Genomic DNA, 21,968 nt, shown 5'->3' with positions numbered 1-21,968 from the left:
AGTCCCAGAGGAGCCCTACAAACTGACATCAGGAACCTGGACTGGTGAGTTTTCATTCCCAGGGAAAACAACCGATGTTTCTGCTCATGGTCCTGTGGCCCTGAGCAGGCAGCTGATTGCAAAAAATCCGAACATCGAAGGATGGGCCCCATACAGAAGCTGCCTCCCCCTCATACTTGTGCTGCCCTGACAGTCGCAGGGGAGCCCTACAAACTGTCATCAGGAACCTGGACTGGTGAGTTTTCTTTCCCAGGGAAAACAGCCGATGTTGTTGCTCAGGGCCCTGTGTCCCTTAGTGGGGAGCTGACTGCAAAAAATCCGAACATCGAAGGATGGGACCCATAGAGAATCTGCCCCCACCTCATATTTGTGCTGCCCTGACAGTCCCAGACGAGCCCTAGAAACTGACATCAGGAACCTGGACTGGTGACTTTTCTTTCCCAGGGAAAACAGCCGATGTTTCTGCTCAGGGTCCTGTGGCTCTGAGCCGGCTGCTGACTTCAAAAAATCCAAACATCGAAGGATAAGTCCCAGACAGGAGCTGCCCCACCTCATACTTGTGCTGCCCTGACAGTCCCAGAGGAGCCCTAGAAACTGTTATCAGGAACCTGGACTGGTGAGTTTTCTTTCCCAGGGAAAACAGCCGATGTTTCTGCTCAAGGTCCTGTGGCCCTGAGCCGGCAGCTGATTTCAAAAAATCCGAACATCGAAGGATGGGCCCCATACAGAAGCTGCCTCCACCTCATACTTGTGCTGCCCTGACAGTCCCAGAGGAGCCCTACAAACTGACATCAGGAACCTGGACTGGTGAGTTTTCATTCCCAGGGAAAACAACCGATGTTTTTGCCCAGGGCCCTATGCCCCTTAGCGGAGAGCTGACTGCAAAAAATCCGAACATCGAAGGATAAATCCCATACAGAAGCTGCCTCCACCTCATACTTGTGCTGCCCTGACAGTCCCAGAGGAGCCCTACAAACTGACATCAGGAACCTGGACTGGTGAGTTTTCTTTCCCAGGGAAAACAGCCGATGTTTCTGCTCAGGGTCCTGTGGCCTTGAGAAGGCAGCTGATTGCAAAAAATCCGAACATCAAAGGATGGGCCCCATACAGAATCTGCCCCCACCTCATATTTGTGCTGCCCTGACAGTCCCAGAGGAGCCCTACAAACTGACATCAGGAACGTGGACTGGTGACTTTTCTTTCCCAGGGAAAACAGCCGATGTTTCTGCTCAGGGTCCTGTGGCTCTGAGCCGGCTGCTGACTGCAAAAAATCCAAACATCGAAGGATGGGCCCCAGACAAGAGCTTAACCCACCTCATACTTGTACTGCCCTGACAGTCCCAGAGGAGCCCTACAAACTGACATCAGGAACCTGGACAGGTGAGTTTTCTTTCCCAGGGAAAACAGCCGATGTTTCTGCTCATGGTCCTGTGGCCCTGAGCAGGCAGCTGATTTCAAAAAATCCGAACATCGCAGGATGGGCCCCATACAGAAGCTGCCTCCACCTCATACTTGTGCTGCCCTGACAGTCCCAGAGGAGCCCTACAAACTGACATCAGGAACCTGGACTCGTGAGTTTTCATTCCCAGGGAAAACAACCGATGTTTTTGCCCAGGGCCCTATGCCCCTTAGCGGAGAGCTGACTGCAAAAAATCCGAACATCGAAGGATAAATCCCATACAGAATCTGCCTCCACCTCATACTTGTGCTGCCCTGACAGTCCCAGAGGAGCCCTACAAACTGACATCAGGAACCTGGACTCGTGAGTTTTCTTTCCCAGGGAAAACAGCCGATGTTTGTGCTCAGGGCCCTGTGGCTCTGAGTTGGCTGCTGATTGCAAAAAAATCCCAACATCGAAGGATAAGTCCCATACAGGAGCTGCCTCCACTTTATACTTGTTCTGCCCTGACAGTCCCAGAGGAGCCCTACAAACTGACATCAGGAACCTGGACTGGTGAGTTTTCTTTCCCAGGGAAAACAGCCGATGTTGTTGCTCGGGGCCCTGTGTCCCTTAGCGGGGAGCTGACTGCAAAAAATCCGAACATCGAAGGATGGGACCCATAGAGAATCTGCCCCCACCTCATATTTGTGCTGCCCTGACAGTCCCAGAGGAGCCCTAAAAACTGACATCAGGAACCTGGACTGGCGACTTTTCTTTCCCAGGGAAAACAGCCGATGGTTGTGCTCAGGGTCCTGTGGCTCTGAGCCGGCTGCTGACTGCAAAAAATCCAAACATCGAAGGATAAGTCCCAGACAGGAGCTGCCCCACCTCATACTTGTGCTGCCCTGACAGTCCCAGAGGAGCCCTAGAAACTGTTATCAGGAACCTGGACTGGTGAGTTTTCTTTCCCAGGGAAAACAGCCGATGTTTGTGCTCAGGGCCCTGTGGCTCTGAGTTGGCTGCTGATTGCAAAAAAATCCCAACATCGAAGGATAAGTCCCATACAGGAGCTGCCTCCACTTTATACTTGTTCTGCCCTGACAGTCGCAGGGGAGCCCTACAAACTGACATCAGGAACCTGGACTGGTGAGTTTTCTTTCCTAGGGAAAACAGCCGATGTTGTTGCTCAGGGACCTGTGTCCCTTAGCGGGGAGCTGATTGCAAAAAATCTGAACATCGAAGGATGGGCCCCATACAGAAGCTGCCTCCACGTCATACTTGTGCTGCCCTGACAGTCCCAGAGGAGCCCTACAAACTGACATCAGGAACCGGGGCTGGTGAGTTTTCTTTCCCAGGGAAAACAGCCGATGTTTGTGCTCAGGGTCCTGTGGCTCTGAGCCGGCTGCTGACTGCAAAAAATCCAAACATCGAAGGATAAGTCCCAGACAAGAGCTGCCCCACCTCATACTTGTGCTGCCCTGACAGTCCCAGAGGAGCCCTACAAACTGACATCAGGAACCTGGACTGGTGAGTTTTCTTTCCCAGGGAAAACAGCCGATGATTATGCTAAGGGTCCTGTAGCCCTGAGCAGGCACCTGATTGCAAAAAATCCGAACATCGAAGGATGGGCCCCATACAGAAGCTGCCTCCACCTCATATTTGTGCTGCCCTGACAGTCCCAGAGGAGCCCTACAAACTGACATCACGAACCTGGACTGGTGAGTTTTCTTTCCCAGGGGAAACAGCCGATGTTTTTGCTCAGGGCCCTGTGCCCCTTAGCAAGGAGCTGACTGCAAAAAATCCGAACATCGAAGGATGGGCCCCATAGAGAATCTGCCTCCACCTCATACTTGTGCTGCCCTGACAGTCCCAGAGGAGCCCTACAAACTGACATCAGGAACCAGGGCTGGTAAGTTTTCTTTCCCAGGGAAAAGAGCCGATGTTTCTGCTCAGGGTCCTGTGGCCCTGAGCAGGCAGCTGATTTCAAAAAATCCGAACATCGAAGGATGGGCCCCATACAGAAGCTGCCTCCACCGCATACTTGTGCTGCCCTGACAGTCCCAGAGGAGCCCTACAAACTGACATCAGGAACGTGGACTGGTGAGTTTTCTTTCCCAGGGAATACAGCCGATGATTATGCTAAGGGTCCTGTGGCTCTGAGTTGGCACCTGATTGCAAATAAATCCGAACATCGAAAGATGGGCCCCATACAGAAGCTGCCTCCACCTCATATTTGTGCTGCCCTGACAGTCCCAGAGGAGCCCTACAAACTGACATCAGGAACCTGGACTGGTGAGTTTTCTTTCCCAGGGAAAACAGCCGATGTTGTTGCTCAGGGCCCTGTGTCCCTGAGCAGGCAGCTGATTGCAAAAAATCCAAACATCGAAGGATGGGACCCATAGAGAATCTGCCCCCACCTCATATTTGTGCTGCCCTGACAGTCCCAGAGGAGCACTACAAACTGACATCAGGAACCTGGACTGGTGACTTTTCTTTCCCAGGGAAAACAGCCGATGTTTGTGCTCAGGGTCCTGTGGCTCTGAGCCGGCTGCTGACTGCAAAAAATCCAAACATCGAAGGATAAGTCCCAGACAGGAGCTGCCCCACCTCATACTTGTGCTGCCCTGACAGTCCCAGAGGAGCCCTACAAACTGACATCAGGAACCTGGACTGGTGAGTTTTCTTTCCCAGGGGAAACAGCCGATGATTATGCTAAGGGTCCTGTAGCCCTGAGCAGGCACCTGATTGCAAAAAATCCGAACATCGAAGGATGGGACCCATAGAGAATCTGCCTCCACCTGATACTTGTGCTGCCCTGACAGTCCCAGAGGAGCCCTACAAACTGACATCAGGAACGTGGACTGGTGAGTTTTCTTTCCCAGGCAATACAGCCGATGATTATGCTAAGGGTCCTGTGGCTCTGAGTTGGCACCTGATTGCAAATAAATCCGAACATCGAAAGATGGGCCCCATTCAGAAGCTGCCTCCACCTCATATTTGTGCTGCCCTGACAGTCCCAGAGGAGCCCTACAAACTGACATCAGGAACCTGGACTGGTGAGTTTTCTTTCCCAGGGAAAACAGCCGATGTTGTTGCTCAGGGCCCTGTGTCCCTGAGCAGGCAGCTGATTGCAAAAAATCCGAACATCGAAGGATGGGACCCATAGAGAATCTGCCCCCACCTCATATTTGTGCTGCCCTGACAGTCCCGGAGGAGCACTACAAACTGACATCAGGAACCTGGACTGGTGACTTTTCTTTCCCAGGGAAAACAGCCGATGTTTGTGCTCAGGGTCCTGTGGCTCTGAGCCGGCTGCTGACTGCAAAAAATCCAAACATCGAAGGATAAGTCCCAGACAGGAGCTGCCCCACCTCATACTTGTGCTGCCCTGACAGTCCCAGAGGAGCCCTACAAACTGACATCAGGAACCTGGACTGGTGAGTTTTCTTTCCCAGGGAAAACAGCCGATGATTATGCTAAGGGTCCTGTAGCCCTGAGCAGGCACCTGATTGCAAAAAATCCGAACATCGAAGGATGGGCCCCATACAGAAGCTGCCTCCACCTAATACTTGTGCTGCCCTGACAGTCCCAGAGGAGCCCTACAAACTGACATCAGGAACCTGGACTGGTGAGTTTTCTTTCCCAGGGAAAACATCCGATGTTTATGCCCAGGGTCCTTAGCCCTGAGCAGGCAGCTGATTGCAAAAAATCCGAACATCGAAGGATGGGCCCCATACAGAAGCTGCCTCCACGTGATACTTGTGCTGCCCTGACAGTCCCAGAGGAGCCCTACAAACTGACATCAGGAACCGGGGCTGGTGACTTTTCTTTCCCAGGGAAAACAGCCGATGTTTCTGCTCAGGGTCCTGTGGCCCTGAGCAGGCTGCTTATTGCAAAAAATCCAAACTTCGAAGGATGGGCCCCATACAGAAGCTGCATCCATGTGATACTTGTGCTGCCCTGACAGTCCCAGAGGAGCCCTACAAACTGACATCAGGAATCTGGACTGGTGAGTTTTCTTTCCCAGGGAAAAGAGCCGATGTTTGCGCTCCGAGTCCTGTGGCCCTGAGCGGGCAGCCTACTGCAAGAAATCCGAACATCTAAGGATAAGTCCCAGAATGGGGCTACCCCCACCTCATATTTGTGCTGCACTGAGAGTCCAAAAAGAGCCCTACAAACTGACCAGAGGAACCCGGACTGGTGAGTTTTCTTTTCCAGGGAAAAGAGCCGATGTTTGTGCTCAGGGCCCTCTGCCCCTTTGCCAGAGCTGACTGCAAAAAATCCGAATATTTAAGTATGGGCCCCATAGAGAATCTGCCACCACCTTATATTTCTGCTGCCCTGACAGTCCCAGAGGAGCCCTACAAACTGACATCAGGAACCTGGACTGGTGAGTTTTCATTCCCAGGGAAAACAGCCGATGTTTGTGCTCAGGGCCCTGTGGCTCTGAGTTGGCTGCTGATTGCAAAAAAATCCCAACATCGAAGGATAAGTCCCATACAGGAGCTGCCTCCACTTTATACTTGTTCTGCCCTGACAGTCCCAGACGAGCCCTATAAACTGACATCAGGAACATGGACTGGTGAGTTTTGTTTTCCAGGGAAAACAGCCGATGTTTTGCTCAGGGACCTGTGTCCCTTAGCGGGGAGCTGACTGCAAAAAATCCGAACATCGAAGGATGGGCCCCATACAGAAGCTGCCTCCACGTCATACTTGTGCTGCCCTGACAGTCCCAGAGGAGCCCTACAAACTGACATAAGGAACCTGGACTGGTGAGTTTTCTTTCCCAGGGAAAACAGCCGATGTTTCTGCTCAGGGTCCTGTGGCCCTGAGCAGGCAGCTGATTTCAAAAAATCCGAACATTGAAGGATGGGCCCCATACAGAAGCTGCCTCCACCTCATACTTGTGCTGCCCTGACAGTCCCAGAGGAGCCCTACAAACTGACATCAGGAACCGGGGCTGGTGAGTTTTCTTTCCCAGGGAAAACAGCCGATGTTTCTGCTCATGGTCCTGTGGCCCTTAGCAGGCAGCTGATTGCAAAAAATCCGAACATCGAAGGATGGGCCCCATACAGAAGCTGCCTCCACCTCATACTTGTGCTGCCCTGACAGTCCCAGAGGAGCCCTACAAACTGACATCAGGAACCTGGACTGGTGAGTTTTCATTCCCAGGGGAAACAGCCGATGTTTTTGCTCAGGGCCCTGTGCCCCTTAGCAAGGAGCTGACTGCAAAAAATCCAAACATCGAAGGATGGGCCCCATACAGAAGCTGCCTCCACCTGATACTTGTGCTGCCCTGACAGTCCCAGAGGAGACCTAGAAACTGTTATCATGAACCAGGACTGGTGAGTTTTCTTTCCCAGGGAAAACAGCCGATGTTTGTGCTCAGGGCCCTGTGGCTCTGAGTTGGCTGCTGAGTGCAAAAAAATCCCAACATCGAAGGATAAGTCCCATACAGGAGCTGCCTCCACTTTATACTTGTTCTGCCCTGACAGTCCCAGAGGAGCCCTACAAACTGACATCAGGAACCTGGACTGGTGAGTTTTCTTTCCCAGGGAAAACAGCCGATGTTGTTGCTCAGGGCCCTGTGTCCCTTAGCGGAGAGCTGACTGCAAAAAATCCGAACATCGAAGGATGGGACCCATAGAGAATCTTCCCCCACCTCATATTTGTGCTGCCGTGACAGTCCCAGAGGAGCCCTACAAACTGACATCACGAACCTGGACTGGTGAGTTTTCTTTCCCAGGGGAAACAGCCGATGTTTTTGCTCAGGGCCCTGTGCCCCGTAGCAAGGAGCTGACTGCAAAAAATCCGAACATCGAAGGATGGTCCCCATAGAGAATCTGCCTCCACCTCATACTTGTGCTGCCCTGACAGTCCCAGAGGAGCCCTAGAAACTGTTATCATGAACCAGGGCTGGTGAGTTTTCTTTCCCAGGGAAAACAGCCGATGTTTCTGCTCAGGGTCCTGTGGCCCTGAGCAGGCAGCTGATTGCAAAAAATCCGAACATCGAAGGATGGGCCCCATACAGAAGCTGCCTCCACCGCATACTTGTGCTGCCCTGACAGTCCCAGAGGAGCCCTACAAACTGACATCAGGAACCGGGGCTGGTGAGTTTTCTTTCCAAGGGAAAACAGCCGATGTTTCTGCTCATGGTCCTGTGGCCCTGAGCAGGCAGCTGATTGCAAAAAATTCGAACATCAAAGGATGGGCCCCATACAGAAGCTGCCTCCACCTCATACTTGTGCTGCCCTGACAGTCCCAGAGGAGCCCTACAAACTGACATCAGGAACCTGGACTGGTGACTTTTCGTTCCCAGGGAAAACAGCCGATGTTTCTGCTCAGGGTCCTGTGGCCCTGAGCAGGCAGCTGACTGCAAAAAATCCGAACATCAAAAGATGGGCCCCATACAGAAGCTGCCTCCACCTGATACTTGTGCTGCCCTGACAGTCCCAGAGGAGCCCTAGAAATTGTTATCAGGAACCTGGACTGGTGAGTTTTCTTTCCCAGGGAAAACAGCCGATGTTTGTGCTCAGGGCCCTGTGGCTCTGAGTTGGCAGCTGATTGCAAAAAAATCCCAACATCGAAGGATAAGTCCCATACAGGAGCTGCCTCCACTTTATACTTGTTCTGCCCTGACAGTCGCAGGGGAGCCCTAGGAACTGTTATCATGAACCTGGACTGGTGAGTTTTCTTTCCCAGGGAAAACAGCCAATGTTTTTGCTCAGGGTCCTGTGGCTCTGAGCCGGCTGCTGACTGCAAAAAATCCAAACATCGAAGGATAAGTCCCAGACAGGAGCTGCCCCACCTCATACTTGTGCTGCCCTGACAGTCCCAGAGGAGCCCTACAAACTGACATCAGGAACCTGGACTGGTGAGTTTTCTTTCCCAGGGAAAACAGCCGATGTTTTTGCTCAGGGCCCTGTGCCCCTTAGCGGGGAGCTGATTTCAAAAAATCCGAACATCGCAGGATAGGCCCTATACAGAAGCTGCCTCCACCTCATACTTGTGCTGCCCTGACTGTCCCAGAGGAGCCCTACAAACTGACATCAGGAACCTGGACTGGTGGGTTTTCTTTCCCAGGGAAAACAGCCGATGTTTCTTCTCATGGTCCTGTGGCCCTAAGTAGGCAGCTGATTGCAAAAAATCCGAACATCAAAGGATGGGCCCCATACAGAAGCTGCCTCCACCTCATACTTGTGCTGCCCTGACAGTCGCAGGGGAGCCCTACAAACTGTCATCAGGAACCTGGACTGGTGAGTTTTCTTTCCCAGAGAAAACAGCCGATGTTGTTGCTCAGGGCCCTGTGTCCCTTAGTGGGGAGCTGACTGCAAAAAATCCGAACATCGAAGGATGGGACCCATAGAGAATCTGCCCCCACCTCATATTTGTGCTGCCCTGACAGTCCCAGACGAGCCCTAGAAACTGACATCAGGAACCTGGACTGGTGACTTTTCTTTCCCAGGGAAAACAGCCGATGTTTCTGCTCAGGGTCCTGTGGCTCTGAGCCGGCTGCTGACTTCAAAAAATCCAAACATCGAAGGATAAGTCCCAGACAGGAGCTGCCCCACCTCATACTTGTGCTGCCCTGACAGTCCCAGAGGAGCCCTAGAAACTGTTATCAGGAACCTGGACTGGTGAGTTTTCTTTCCCAGGGAAAACAGCCGATGTTTCTGCTCAAGGTCCTGTGGCCCTGAGCCGGCAGCTGATTTCAAAAAATCCGAACATCGAAGGATGGGCTCCATACAGAAGCTGCCTCCACCTCATACTTGTGCTGCCCTGACAGTCCCAGAGGAGCCCTACAAACTGACATCAGGAACCTGGACTGGTGAGTTTTCATTCCCAGGGAAAACAACCGATGTTTTTGCCCAGGGCCCTATGCCCCTTAGCGGAGAGCTGACTGCAAAAAATCCGAACATCGAAGGATAAATCCCATACAGAAGCTGCCTCCACCTCATACTTGTGCTGCCCTGACAGTCCCAGAGGAGCCCTACAAACTGACATCAGGAACCTGGACTGGTGAGTTTTCTTTCCCAGGGAAAACAGCCGATGTTTCTGCTCAGGGTCCTGTGGCCCTGAGAAGGCAGCTGATTGCAAAAAATCCGAACATCAAAGGATGGGCCCCATACAGAAGCTGCCTCCACCTCATACTTGTGCTGCCCTGACAGTCCCAGAGGAGCCCTAGAAACTGTTATCAGGAACCTGGACTGGTGAGTTTTCTTTCCCAGGGAAAACAGCCGATGTTTGTGCTCAGGGCCCTGTGGCTCTGAGTTGGCTGTTGATTGCAAAAAAATCCCAACATCGAAGGATAAGTCCCATACAGGAGCTGCCTCCACTTTATACTTGTTCTGCCCTGACAGTCGCAGGGGAGCCCTACAAACTGACATCAGGAACTTGGACTGGTGAGTTTTCTTTCCCAGGGAAAACAGCCGATGTTGTTGCTCAGGGCCCTGTGTCCCTTAGCGGGGAGCTGACTGCAAAAAATCCGAACATCGAAGGATGGGACCCATAGAGAATCTGCCCCCACCTCATATTTGTGCTGCCCTGACAGTCCCAGAGGAGCCCTACAAACTGACATCAGGAACGTGGACTGGTGACTTTTCTTTCCCAGGGAAAACAGCCGATGTTTCTGCTCAGGGTCCTGTGGCTCTGAGCCGGCTGCTGACTGCAAAAAATCCAAACATCGAAGGATGGGCCCCAGACAAGAGCTTAACCCACCTCATACTTGTACTGCCCTGACAGTCCCAGAGGAGCCCTACAAACTGACATCAGGAACCTGGACAGGTGAGTTTTCTTTCCCAGGGAAAACAGCCGATGTTTCTGCTCATGGTCCTGTGGCCCTGAGCAGGCAGCTGATTTCAAAAAATCCGAACATCGCAGGATGGGCCCCATACAGAAGCTGCCTCCACCTCATACTTGTGCTGCCCTGACAGTCCCAGAGGAGCCCTACAAACTGACATCAGGAACCTGGACTCGTGAGTTTTCATTCCCAGGGAAAACAACCGATGTTTTTGCCCAGGGCCCTATGCCCCTTAGCGGAGAGCTGACTGCAAAAAATCCGAACATCGAAGGATAAATCCCATACAGAATCTGCCTCCACCTCATACTTGTGCTGCCCTGACAGTCCCAGAGGAGCCCTACAAACTGACATCAGGAACCTGGACTCGTGAGTTTTCTTTCCCAGGGAAAACAGCCGATGTTTGTGCTCAGGGCCCTGTGGCTCTGAGTTGGCTGCTGATTGCAAAAAAATCCCAACATCGAAGGATAAGTCCCATACAGGAGCTGCCTCCACTTTATACTTGTTCTGCCCTGACAGTCCCAGAGGAGCCCTACAAACTGACATCAGGAACCTGGACTGGTGAGTTTTCTTTCCCAGGGAAAACAGCCGATGTTGTTGCTCGGGGCCCTGTGTCCCTTAGTGGGGAGCTGACTGCAAAAAATCCGAACATCGAAGGATGGGACCCATAGAGAATCTGCCCCCACCTCATATTTGTGCTGCCCTGACAGTCCCAGAGGAGCCCTAAAAACTGACATCAGGAACCTGGACTGGCGACTTTTCTTTCCCAGGGAAAACAGCCGATGGTTGTGCTCAGGGTCCTGTGGCTCTGAGCCGGCTGCTGACTGCAAAAAATCCAAACATCGAAGGATAAGTCCCAGACAAGAGCTGCCCCACCTCATACTTGTGCTGCCCTGACAGTCCCAGAGGAGCCCTACAAACTGACATCAGGAACCTGGACTGGAGAGTTTTCTTTCCCAGGGAAAACAGCCGATGTTGTTGCTCAGGGCCCTGTGTCCCTGAGCAGGCAGCTGATTGCAAAAAATCCGAACATCGAAGGATGGGCCCCATACAGAAGCTGCCTCCACCTCATATTTGTGCTGCCCTGACAGTCCCAGAGGAGCCCTACAAACTGACATCACGAACCTGGACTGGTGAGTTTTCTTTCCCAGGGGAAACAGCCGATGTTTTTGCTCAGGGCCCTGTGCCCCTTAGCAAGGAGCTGACTGCAAAAAATCCGAACATCGAAGGATGGGCCCCATAGAGAATCTGCCTCCACCTCATACTTGTGCTGCCCTGACAGTCCCAGAGGAGCCCTACAAACTGACATCAGGAACCAGGGCTGGTAAGTTTTCTTTCCCAGGGAAAAGAGCCGATGTTTCTGCTCAGGGTCCTGTGGCCCTGAGCAGGCAGCTGATTTCAAAAAATCCGAACATCGAAGGATGGGCCCCATACAGAAGCTGCCTCCACCGCATACTTGTGCTGCCCTGACAGTCCCAGAGGAGCCCTACAAACTGACATCAGGAACGTGGACTGGTGAGTTTTCTTTCCCAGGGAATACAGCCGATGATTATGCTAAGGGTCCTGTGGCTCTGAGTTGGCACCTGATTGCAAATAAATCCGAACATCGAAAGATGGGCCCCATACAGAAGCTGCCTCCACCTCATATTTGTGCTGCCCTGACAGTCCCAGAGGAGCCCTACAAACTGACATCAGGAACCTGGACTGGTGAGTTTTCTTTCCCAGGGAAAACAGCCGATGTTGTTGCTCAGGGCCCTGTGTCCCTGAGCAGGCAGCTGATTGCAAAAAATCCGAACATCGAAGGATGGGACCCATAGAGAATCTGCCCCCACCTCATATTTGTGCTGCCCTGACAGTCCCAGAGGAGCACTACAAACTGACATCAGGAACCTGGACTGGTGACTTTTCTTTCCCAGGGAAAACAGCCGATGTTTGTGCTCAGGGTCCTGTGGCTCTGAGCCGGCTGCTGACTGCAAAAAATCCAAACATCGAAGGATAAGTCCCAGACAGGAGCTGCCCCACCTCATACTTGTGCTGCCCTGACAGTCCCAGAGGAGCCCTACAAACTGACATCAGGAACCTGGACTGGTGAGTTTTCTTTCCCAGGGGAAACAGCCGATGATTATGCTAAGGGTCCTGTAGCCCTGAGCAGGCACCTGATTGCAAAAAATCCGAACATCGAAGGATGGGCCCCATACAGAAGCTGCCTCCACCTAATACTTGTGCTGCCCTGACAGTCCCAGAGGAGCCCTACAAACTGACAACAGGAACCTGGAATGGTGAGTTTTCATTCCCAGGAAAAACAGCCGATGTTTTTGCCCAGGGCCCTGTGCCCCTTAGCGGAGAGCTGACTGCAAAAAAGTCGAACATCGAAGGATAAATCCCATACAGAAGCTGCCTCCACCTCATACTTGTTCTGCCCTGACTGTCCCAGGGGAGCCCTACAAATTGACATCAGGAACCTGGACTGGTGAGTTTTCTTTCCCAGGGAAAACATCCGATGTTTATGCCCAGGGTCCTTAGCCCTGAGCAGGCAGCTGATTGCAAAAAATCCGAACATCGAAGGATGGGCCCCATACAGAAGCTGCCTCCACCTCATACTTGTGCTGCCCTGACAGTCCCAGAGGAGCCCTACAAACTGACATCAGGAACCTGGACTGGTGAGTTTTCTTTCCCAGGGAAAACAGCCGATGTTTCTGCTCAGGGTCCTGTGGCCCTGAGCAGGCAGCTGATTTCAAAAAATCCGAACATCAAAGGATGGGCCCCATACAGAAGCTGCCCCACCTCATACTTGTGCTGCCCTGAGAGTCCCAGAGGAGCCCTACAAACTGACATGAGGAACCAGGGCTGGTGAGTTTTCTTTCCCAGGGAAAACAGCCGATGTTTCTGCTCAGGGTCCTGTGGCCCTGAGCAGGCAGCTGATTGCAAAAAATCCGAACATCGAAGGATGGGCCCCATACAGAAGCTGCCTCCACCTCATACTTGTGCTGCCCTGACAGTTCCAGAGGAGCCCTACAAACTGACATCAGGAACCTGGACTGGTGAGTTTTCATTCCCAGGGAAAACAACCGATGTTTTTGCCCAGGGCCCTGTGCCCCTTAGCAAGGAGCTGACTGCAAAAAATCCGAACATCGAAGGATGGGCCCCATAGAGAATCTGCCTCCACCTCATACTTGTGCTGCCCTGACAGTCCCAGAGGAGCCCTACAAACTGACATCAGGAACCAGGGCTGGTAAGTTTTCTTTCCAAGGGAAAACAGCCGATGTTTCTGCTCAGGGTCCTGTGGCCCTGAGCAGGCAGCTGATTTCAAAAAATCCGAACATCGAAGGATGGGCCCCATACAGAAGCTGCCTCCACTGCATACTTGTGCTGCCCTGACAGTCCCAGAGGAGCCCTACAAACTGACATCAGGAACCTGGACTGGTGAGTTTTCTTTCCCAGGGAAAACAGCCGATGATTATGCTAAGGGTCCTGTAGCCCTGAGCAGGCACCTGATTGCAAAAAATCCGAACATCGAAGGATGGGCCCCATACAGAAGCTGCCTCCACCTCATACTTGTGCTGCCCTGACAGTCCCAGAGGAGCCCTACAAACTGACATCAGGAACCTGGACTGGTAAGTTTTCATTCCCAGGGAAAACAGCCGATGTTTTTGCCCAGGGCCCTGTGCCCCTTAGCGGAGAGCTGACTGCAAAAAAGTCGAACATCGAAGGATAAATCCCATACAGAAGCTGCCTCCACCTCATACTTGTTCGGCCCTGACTGTCCCAGGGGAGCCCTACAAATTGACATCAGGAACCTGGACTGGTGAGTTTTCTTTCCCAGGGAAAACATCCGATGTTTATGCCCAGGGTCCTTAGCCCTGAGCAGGCAGCTGATTGCAAAAAATCCGAACATCGAAGGATGGGCCCCATACAGAAGCTGCCTCCACCTCATACTTGTGCTGCCCTGACAGTCCCAGAGGAGCCCTACAAACTGACATCAGGAACCTGGACTGGTGAGTTTTCATTCCCAGGGAAAACAACCGATGTATTTGCCCAGGGCCCTGTGCCCCTTAGCAAGGAGCTGACTGCAAAAAATCCGAACATCGAAGGATGGGCCCCATACAGAAGCTGCCTCCACCTCATACTTGTGCTGCCCTGACAGTCCCAGAGGAGCCCTACAAACTGACATCAGGAACCAGGGCTGGTGAGTTTTCTTTCCCAGGGAAAACAGCCGATGTTTCTGCTCAGGGTCCTGTGGCCCTGAGCAGGCAGCTGATTGCAAAAAATCCGAACATCAAAGGATGGGCCCCATACAGAAGCTGCCCCACCTCATACTTGTGCTGCCCTGAGAGTCCCAGAGGAGCCCTACAAACTGACATGAGGAACCAGGGCTGGTGAGTTTTCTTTCCCAGGGAAAACAGCCGATGTTTCTGCTCAGGGTCCTGTGGCCCTGAGCAGGCAGCTGATTGCAAAAAATCCGAACATCGAAGGATGGGCCCCATACAGAAGCTGCCTCCACCTCATACTTGTGCTGCCCTGACACTCCCAGAGGAGCCCTATAAACTGACATCAGGAACCTGCACTAGTGAGTTTTCCTTCCCAGGGAAAACAGCCGACGTTGTTGCTCAGGGCCCTGTGTCCCTTAGCGGGGAGCTGACTGCAAAAAATCCGAACATCGAACGATGGGACCCTAGAGAATCTGCCCCCACCTCATATTTGTGCTGCCCTGACAGTCCCAGAGGAGCCCTACAAGCTGACATCAGGTACCGGGGCTGGTGAGTTTTCTTTCCCAGGGAAAACAGCCGATGTTTCTGCTCATGGTCCTGTGGCCCTGAGCAGGCAGCTGATTGCAAAAAATCCGAACATCGAAGGATGGGCCCCATACAGAAGCTGCCTCCACCTCATACTTGTGCTGCCCTTACAGTCCCAAAGGAGCCCTAAAAACTGACATCAGGAACAGGGGCTGGTGAGTTTTCTGTCCCAGGGAAAACAGCCGATGTTTCTGCTCATGGTCCTGTGGCCCTGAGCAGGCAGCTGATTGCAAAAAATCCAAACATCGAAGGATGGGCCCCATACAGAAGCTGCCTCCACCTCATACTTTTACTGCCCTGACAGTCCCAGAGGAGCCCTACAAACTGACATCAGGAACCTGGACTGGTGAGTTTTCATTCCCAGGGAAAACAACCGATGTTTTTGCCCAGGGCCCTATGCCCCTTAGCGGAGAGCTGACTGCAAAAAATCCGAACATCGAAGGATAAATCCCATACAGAAGCTGCCTCCACCTCATACTTGTGCTGCCCTGACAGTCCCAGAGGAGCCCTACAAACTGACATCAGGAACCTGGACTGGTGAGTTTTCTTTCCCAGGGAAAACAGCCGATGTTTGTGCTCAGGGTCCTGTGGCTCTGAGCCGGCTGCTGACTGCAAAAAATCCAAACATCGAAGGATAAGTCCCAGACAGGAGCTGCCCCACCTCATACTTGTGCTGCCCTGACAGTCCCAGAGGAGCCCTACAAACTGACATCAGGAACCTGGACAGGTGAGTTTTCTTTCCCAGGGAAAACAGCCGATGTTTTTGCTCAGGGCCCTGTGCCCCTTAGCAAGGAGCTGACTGCAAAAAATCCGAACATCGAAGGATGGGCCCCATACAGAAGCTGCCTCCACCGCATACTTGTGCTGCCCTGACAGTCCCAGAGGAGCCCTACAAACTGACATCAGGAACCTGGACTGGTGAGTTTTCTTTCCCAGGGAAAACAGCCGATGTTTCTGCTCATGGTCCTGTGGCCCTGAGCAGGCAGCTGATTGCAAAAAATCCGAACATCGAAGCATGGGCCCCATACAGAAGCTGCCTCCACCTCATACTTGTGCTGCCCTGACAGTCCCAGGGGAGCCCTACAAACTGACATCAGGAACCGGGGCTGGTGACTTTTCTTTCCCAGGGAAAACAGCCGATGTTTCTGCTCAGGGTCCTGTGGCCCTGAGCAGGCAGCTGACTGCAAAAAATCCGAACATCAAAAGATGGGCCCCATACAGAAGCTGCCTCCACCTGATACTTGTGCTGCCCTGACAGTCCCAGAGGAGCCCTAGAAACTGACATCAGGAACCTGGACTGGTGAGTTTTCTTTCCCAGGGAAAACAGCCGATGTTTGTGCTCAGGGCCCTGTGGCTCTGAGTTGGCTGCTGATTGCAAAAAAATCCCAACATCGAAGGATAAGTCCCATACAGGAGCTGCCTCCACTTTATACTTGTTCTGCCCTGACAGTCGCAGGGGAGCCCTAGAAACTGTTATCATGAACCTGGACTGGTGAGTTTTCTTTCCCAGGGAAAACAGCCAATGTTGTTGCTCAGGGCCCTGTGTCCCTTAGCGGGGAGCTGACTGCAAAAAATCCGAACATCGAAGGATGGGACCCATAGAGAATCTGCCCCCACCTCATATTTGTGCTGCCCTGACAGTCCCAGAGGAGCCCTACAAACTGACATCAGGAACGTGGACTGGTGAGTTTTCTTTCCCAGGGAAAACAGCCGATGATTATGCTAAGGGTCCTGTAGCCCTGAGCAGGCAACTGATTGCAAAAAATCCGAACATCGAAAGATGGGCCCCATACAGAAGCTGCCTCCACCTCATATTTGTGCTGCCCTGACAGTCCCAGAGGAGCCCTACAAACTGACATCAGGAACCTGGACTGGTGAGTTTTCTTTCCCAGGGAAAACAACCGATGTTTTTGCTCAGGGCCTTGTGCCCCTTAGCAAGGAGCTGACTGCAAAAAATCCGAACATCGAAGGATGGGCCCCATACAGAAGCTGCCTCCACCTGATACTTGTGCTGCCCTGACAGTCCCAGAGGAGCCCTAGAAACTGTTATCATGAACCTGGACTGGTGAGTTTTCTTTCCCAGGGAAAACAGCCGATGTTTGTGCTCAGGGCCCTGTGGCTCTGAGTTGGCTGCTGATTGCAAAAAAATCCCAACATCGAAGGATAAGTCCCATACAGGAGCTGCCTCCACTTTATACTTGTTCTGCCCTGACAGTCGCAGGGGAGCCCTACAAACTGACATCAGGAACCTGGACTGGTGAGTTTTCTTTCCCAGGGAAAACAGCCGATGTTGTTGCTCAGGGCCCTGTGTCCCTTAGCGGGGAGCTGACTGCAAAAAATCCGAACATCGAAGGATGGAGCCCATAGAGAATCTGCCCCCACCTCATATTTGTGCTGCCCTGACAGTCCCAGAGGAGCCCTACAAACTGACATCAGGAACCTGGACTGGTGACTTTTCTTTCCCAGGGAAAACAGCCGATGTTTGTGCTCAGGGTCCTGTGGCTCTGAGCCGGCTGCTGACTGCAAAAAATCCAAACATCGAAGGATAAGTCCCAGACAGGAGCTGCCCCACCTCATACTTGTGCTGCCCTGACAGTCCCAGAGGAGCCCTACAAACTGACATCAGGAACCTGGACTGGTGAGTTTTCTTTCCCAGGGAAAACAGCCGATGTTTTTGCTCAGGGCCCTGTGCCCCTTAGCGGGGAGCTGATTTCAAAAAATCCGAACATCGCAGGATGGGCCCTATACAGAAGCTGCCTCCACCTCATACTTGTGCTGCCCTGACAGTCCCAGAGGAGCACTACAAACTGACATCAGGAACGTGGACTGGTGAGTTTTCTTTCCCAGGCAATACAGCCGATGATTATGCTAAGGGTCCTGTGGCTCTGAGTTGGCACCTGATTGCAAATAAATCCGAACATCGAAAGATGGGCCCCATTCAGAAGCTGCCTCCACCTCATATTTGTGCTGCCCTGACAGTCCCAGAAGAGCCCTACAAACTGACATCAGGAACCTGGACTGGTGAGTTTTCTTTCCCAGGGAAAACAGCCGATGTTGTTGCTCAGGGCCCTGTGTCCCTGAGCAGGCAGCTGATTGCAAAAAATCCGAACATCGAAGGATGGGACCCATAGAGAATCTGCCCCCACCTCATATTTGTGCTGCCCTGACAGTCCCGGAGGAGCACTACAAACTGACATCAGGAACCTGGACTGGTGACTTTTCTTTCCCAGGGAAAACAGCCGATGTTTGTGCTCAGGGTCCTGTGGCTCTGAGCCGGCTGCTGACTGCAAAAAATCCAAACATCGAAGGATAAGTCCCAGACAGGAGCTGCCCCACCTCATACTTGTGCTGCCCTGACAGTCCCAGAGGAGCCCTACAAACTGACATCAGGAACCTGGACTGGTGAGTTTTCTTTCCCAGGGAAAACAGCCGATGATTATGCTAAGGGTCCTGTAGCCCTGAGCAGGCACCTGATTGCAAAAAATCCGAACATCGAAGGATGGGCCCCATACAGAAGCTGCCTCCACCTAATACTTGTGCTGCCCTGACAGTCCCAGAGGAGCCCTACAAACTGACATCAGGAACCTGGACTGGTAAGTTTTCATTCCCAGGGAAAACAACCGATGTTTTTGCCCAGGGCCCTGTGCCCCTTAGCGGAGAGCTGACTGCAAAAAAGTCGAACATCGAAGGATAAATCCCATACAGAAGCTGCCTCCACCTCATACTTGTTCGGCCCTGACTGTCCCAGGGGAGCCCTACAAATTGACATCAGGAACCTGGACTGGTGAGTTTTCTTTCCCAGGGAAAACATCCGATGTTTATGCCCAGGGTCCTTAGCCCTGAGCAGGCAGCTGATTGCAAAAAATCCGAACATCGAAGGATGGGCCCCATACAGAAGCTGCCTCCACCTCATACTTGTGCTGCCCTGACAGTCCCAGAGGAGCCCTACAAACTGACATCAGGAACCTGGACTGGTGAGTTTTCATTCCCAGGGAAAACAACCGATGTATTTGCCCAGGGCCCTGTGCCCCTTAGCAAGGAGCTGACTGCAAAAAATCCGAACATCGAAGGATGGGCCCCATAGAGAATCTGCCTCCACCTCATACTTGTGCTGCCCTGACAGTCCCAGAGGAGCCCTACAAACTGACATCAGGAACCAGGGCTGGTGAGTTTTCTTTCCCAGGGAAAACAGCCGATGTTTCTGCTCAGGGTCCTGTGGCCCTGAGCAGGCAGCTGATTGCAAAAAATCCGAACATCAAAGGATGGGCCCCATACAGAAGCTGCCCCACCTCATACTTGTGCTGCCCTGAGAGTCCCAGAGGAGCCCTACAAACTGACATGAGGAACCAGGGCTGGTGAGTTTTCTTTCCCAGGGAAAACAGCCGATGTTTCTGCTCAGGGTCCTGTGGCCCTGAGCAGGCAGCTGATTGCAAAAAATCCGAACATCGAAGGATGGGCCCCATACAGAAGCTGCCTCCACCTCATACTTGTGCTGCCCTGACACTCCCAGAGGAGCCCTATAAACTGACATCAGGAACCTGCACTAGTGAGTTTTCCTTCCCAGGGAAAACAGCCGACGTTGTTGCTCAGGGCCCTGTGTCCCTTAGCGGGGAGCTGACTGCAAAAAATCCGAACATCGAACGATGGGACCCTAGAGAATCTGCCCCCACCTCATATTTGTGCTGCCCTGACAGTCCCAGAGGAGCCCTACAAGCTGACATCAGGTACCGGGGCTGGTGAGTTTTCTTTCCCAGGGAAAACAGCCGATGTTTCTGCTCATGGTCCTGTGGCCCTGAGCAGGCAGCTGATTGCAAAAAATCCGAACATCGAAGGATGGGCCCCATACAGAAGCTGCCTCCACCTCATACTTGTGCTGCCCTTACAGTCCCAAAGGAGGCCTAAAAACTGACATCAGGAACAGGGGCTGGTGAGTTTTCTGTCCCAGGGAAAACAGCCGATGTTTCTGCTCATGGTCCTGTGGCCCTGAGCAGGCAGCTGATTGCAAAAAATCCAAACATCGAAGGATGGGCCCCATACAGAAGCTGCCTCCACCTCATACTTGTGCTGCCCTGACAGTCCCAGAGGAGCCCTACAAACTGACATCAGGAACCTGGACTGGTGAGTTTTCATTCCCAGGGAAAACAACCGATGTTTTTGCCCAGGGCCCTATGCCCCTTAGCGGAGAGCTGACTGCAAAAAATCCGAACATCGAAGGATAAATCCCATACAGAAGCTGCCTCCACCTCATACTTGTGCTGCCCTGACAGTCCCAGAGGAGCCCTACAAACTGACATCAGGAACCTGGACTGGTGAGTTTTCTTTCCCAGGGAAAACAGCCGATGTTTGTGCTCAGGGTCCTGTGGCTCTGAGCCGGCTGCTGACTGCAAAAAATCCAAACATCGAAGGATAAGTCCCAGACAGGAGCTGCCCCACCTCATACTTGTGCTGCCCTGACAGTCCCAGAGGAGCCCTACAAACTGACATCAGGAACCTGGACAGGTGAGTTTTCTTTCCCAGGGAAAACAGCCGATGTTTTTGCTCAGGGCCCTGTGCCCCTTAGCAAGGAGCTGACTGCAAAAAATCCGAACATCGAAGGATGGGCCCCATACAGAAGCTGCCTCCACCGCATACTTGTGCTGCCCTGACAGTCCCAGAGGAGCCCTACAAACTGACATCAGGAACCTGGACTGGTGAGTTTTCTTTCCCAGGGAAAACAGCCGATGTTTCTGCTCATGGTCCTGTGGCCCTGAGCAGGCAGCTGATTGCAAAAAATCCGAACATCGAAGCATGGGCCCCATACAGAAGCTGCCTCCACCTCATACTTGTGCTGCCCTGACAGTCCCAGGGGAGCCCTACAAACTGACATCAGGAACCGGGGCTGGTGACTTTTCTTTCCCAGGGAAAACAGCCGATGTTTCTGCTCAGGGTCCTGTGGCCCTGAGCAGGCAGCTGACTGCAAAAAATCCGAACATCAAAAGATGGGCCCCATACAGAAGCTGCCTCCACCTGATACTTGTGCTGCCCTGACAGTCCCAGAGGAGCCCTAGAAACTGACATCAGGAACCTGGACTGGTGAGTTTTCTTTCCCAGGGAAAACAGCCGATGTTTGTGCTCAGGGCCCTGTGGCTCTGAGTTGGCTGCTGATTGCAAAAAAATCCCAACATCGAAGGATAAGTCCCATACAGGAGCTGCCTCCACTTTATACTTGTTCTGCCCTGACAGTCGCAGGGGAGCCCTAGAAACTGTTATCATGAACCTGGACTGGTGAGTTTTCTTTCCCAGGGAAAACAGCCAATGTTGTTGCTCAGGGCCCTGTGTCCCTTAGCGGGGAGCTGACTGCAAAAAATCCGAACATCGAAGGATGGGACCCATAGAGAATCTGCCCCCACCTCATATTTGTGCTGCCCTGACAGTCCCAGAGGAGCCCTACAAACTGACATCAGGAACGTGGACTGGTGAGTTTTCTTTCCCAGGGAAAACAGCCGATGATTATGCTAAGGGTCCTGTAGCCCTGAGCAGGCAACTGATTGCAAAAAATCCGAACATCGAAAGATGGGCCCCATACAGAAGCTGCCTCCACCTCATATTTGTGCTGCCCTGACAGTCCCAGAGGAGCCCTACAAACTGACATCAGGAACCTGGACTGGTGAGTTTTCTTTCCCAGGGGAAACAGCCGATGTTTTTGCTCAGGGCCTTGTGCCCCTTAGCAAGGAGCTGACTGCAAAAAATCCGAACATCGAAGGATGGGCCCCATACAGAAGCTGCCTCCACCTGATACTTGTGCTGCCCTGACAGTCCCAGAGGAGCCCTACAAACTGACATCAGGAACCTGGACTGGTGACTTTTCTTTCCCAGGGAAAACAGCCGATGTTTGTGCTCAGGGTCCTGTGGCTCTGAGCCGGCTGCTGACTGCAAAAAATCCAAACATCGAAGGATAAGTCCCAGACAGGAGCTGCCCCACCTCATACTTGTGCTGCCCTGACAGTCCCAGAGGAGC

This window comes from Taeniopygia guttata, chromosome W (assembly GCF_048771995.1).
Source record: "Taeniopygia guttata chromosome W, bTaeGut7.mat, whole genome shotgun sequence".
NCBI classification, from domain to species: Eukaryota; Metazoa; Chordata; class Aves; order Passeriformes; family Estrildidae; genus Taeniopygia; species Taeniopygia guttata.
This window is presented reverse-complemented; position numbering follows the sequence as displayed.